This window comes from Haliaeetus albicilla, chromosome 29, assembly GCF_947461875.1.
Source record: "Haliaeetus albicilla chromosome 29, bHalAlb1.1, whole genome shotgun sequence".
Lineage (NCBI taxonomy): Eukaryota > Metazoa > Chordata > Aves > Accipitriformes > Accipitridae > Haliaeetus > Haliaeetus albicilla.
In genome coordinates, this window is record NC_091511.1 from 6,277,120 (window position 1) to 6,279,594 (window position 2,475).

General features: G+C 51.7%; 1 pseudogene; it reads left to right on the top strand.

Annotated features, from left to right (window-relative positions):
* Positions 1-672: 672 nt before the first annotated feature.
* LOC138682570 (olfactory receptor 14J1-like) lies at positions 673-1,704 on the top strand (annotated as a pseudogene).
* Positions 1,705-2,475: the final 771 nt, after the last annotated feature.

Sequence of the window (2,475 nt, forward strand, 5' to 3'; positions counted from 1 at the left end):
CTCTGCCTTTACGGCCATGGGACTAAGTCACCTTCTCAGTGGCTTCAGCTCTGAAGAGAAGATATTATCAAACACCCTACCATCTGTCCCTCTCCTGCCTCCATATACAGCAGCTCTGTAACATCTGCCCAAGTTCCTCCTCCTGTCTCTACTCCTCTTGTTTTTATCACTGGTCTGGGATGGGAGGTAGGATTCAGATGCACCTCACAGACCGAGCCTGCGGGTCTTGCCATGTAGAATTCTCCATGGGAGTTAAGTGTCCAAATCCCCGCCTAATCCCCAGGCTCCCAATTATAGAAATGAGAAACCTCTCCCGTTAGGACAACCCAAATTTAGGAGATTCGCTTCTTTCCCTACCAAATGCACTCCTTAAGAGTGGTGGGTAAACTAGAACAAAATACACCAAAAAAAAATCCCTTGGATTTTGTTTGCTTTTCGTTGAATTGGAAGTGACAATGTTGAAAAGCTCTGTGATATAATGAGTGGATTTAATCTGATATCACCCCGTGTCCCTATTTACCTCTTGCTGTAGGGCAGGACTGACTCCCCCAGAGCCCACAGCACAGCCTGCTGCTCCCAGTGGCACCCTCAGCCAGCACCAAGCATATATCTCATGATACGACCTGCCAAGGGTCTTTCCGAAATAGGAAAGGCAATTTCAGTGGGGTTTCTATGAGAAATGCGTTAGGTTTAGCTCAAAGAATTTTCTTCTAACTTGTCACCGTCTCTCCCACTTGGACAGTGCCCCATGCCCAGAAGAAGCTAATGTCCAACAGCAGCTCCATCACTGAGTTCCTCCTCCTGCCATTTGCAGACACGCGACAGCTGCAGCTCTTGCACTTCTGGCTCTTCCTGGGCATCTACCTGGCTGCCCTCCTGGGCAATGGCCTCATCATTAGCGCTGTAGCCTGCGCCCACCACCTCCACACCCCCATGTACTTCTTCCTCCTCAACCTCTCCCTCCTCGACCTGGGCTCCATCTCCACCACTGTCCCCAAATCCATGGCCAATTCCCTGTGGGACAGCAAGGCCATCTCCTACTGGGGATGTGCTGCACAGGTCTTTTTTTTTGCCTTCTTGGCAGTAGCAGAGTATTGTGTCCTAACCATCATGGCCTACGACCGCTACGTTGCCATCTGCCAACCCCTGCACTACGGGACCCTCCTGGGCAGCAGAGCTTGTGTCCACATGGCAGCAGCTGCCTGGGCCAGTGGGTTTCTCTATGCTCTGCTGCACATGGCCAATACATTTTCACTACCACTCTGCCAAGGCAATGTTGTGGGCCAGTTCTTCTGTGAAATCCCCCAGATCCTCAAGCTCTCCTGCTCACGCTCCTACCTCAGGGAAGTTGGCCTTCTTGGGCTTAGTGCCTGTTTAGCATTTGGTTGTTTTGTTTTCATTGTTTTCTCCTATGTGCAGATCTTCAGGGCCGTGCTGAGGATCCCCTCTGAGCAGGGACGCCACAAAGCCTTTTCCACGTGCCTCCCTCACCTGGCTGTGGTCTGCCTGTTTATCAGCACTGGCACGTTTGCCTACCTGAAGTCCCCCTCCATCTCCTCCCCATCCCTCAGTCTGGTGGTGGCAGTTCTGTACTCGGTGGTGCCTCCAGCAGTGAACCCCCTCCTCTACAGCATGAGGAACCAGGAGCTCAAGGATGCCCTGAGGAAAATGATGAGCGGGTGCTTTTCAGAAGCAATTAACTGATTATTTTCTTTTGCAGAGCATTCATAATGTATTTCTTTACAGGCCCAGCCTGCCTCTCAGGTTCGTGGTGCTGGTGGGGCAGGGGCTCTTTGTTTTTCTTGTGATAATATTGTGCACAATGAAATTTTATTATTCATCCTACCTCTAATTCACTGTCTACCTGTACAATATGACCCCGAGGCTGTATAAATGAGACACAGTCCTCTCTGTGTATTTCAACAAAATAAAGGACCCTGCAGCGACTTATTTTCCTGAGATTCTTCCTCTGAGAACCTGGTGAAGCTGCAGGGCAGTGCCTGTGTGCAGAGGGGAAGGGGAAAAGAGTCTCAGCACAGCAGCACTGCCAGGGAATACCAGCAACTGATCTTCCCAGAGCTGCTCTCTTTCCACTCCCACACTCTCCTGCTGAGCCCTTCGGTTGGTGTAAGGCCTGAGTGCTCTGGCAGCTCGGTCAGAGTCCTGATGTGTGACAGGACTCTCGAGGGAGAATCTTGATTCTAAGGAATTGCTGTATTTATACTGGCTTTATCACTCCTACCCCTGCCCCACTGGCACCAGGGTTCCCTCGGCTGCCGTCCTTGTGCTGACAACACATTTAGAGAAGCCCTTCTGGGTGCCCTCCCTATGCATGGCCATTTCCAGCCACCGCTGAACTTTGGCTTTGCTGGCTCCTTCCCTGCACACACAGGCCAGGTGTCTGTCTGCCTCCCGGGCAGGCTGTTCCCCCTCCAGCCTCCCTGCACTTCCTTCTGGTGTTGGACCTCCTAAGTC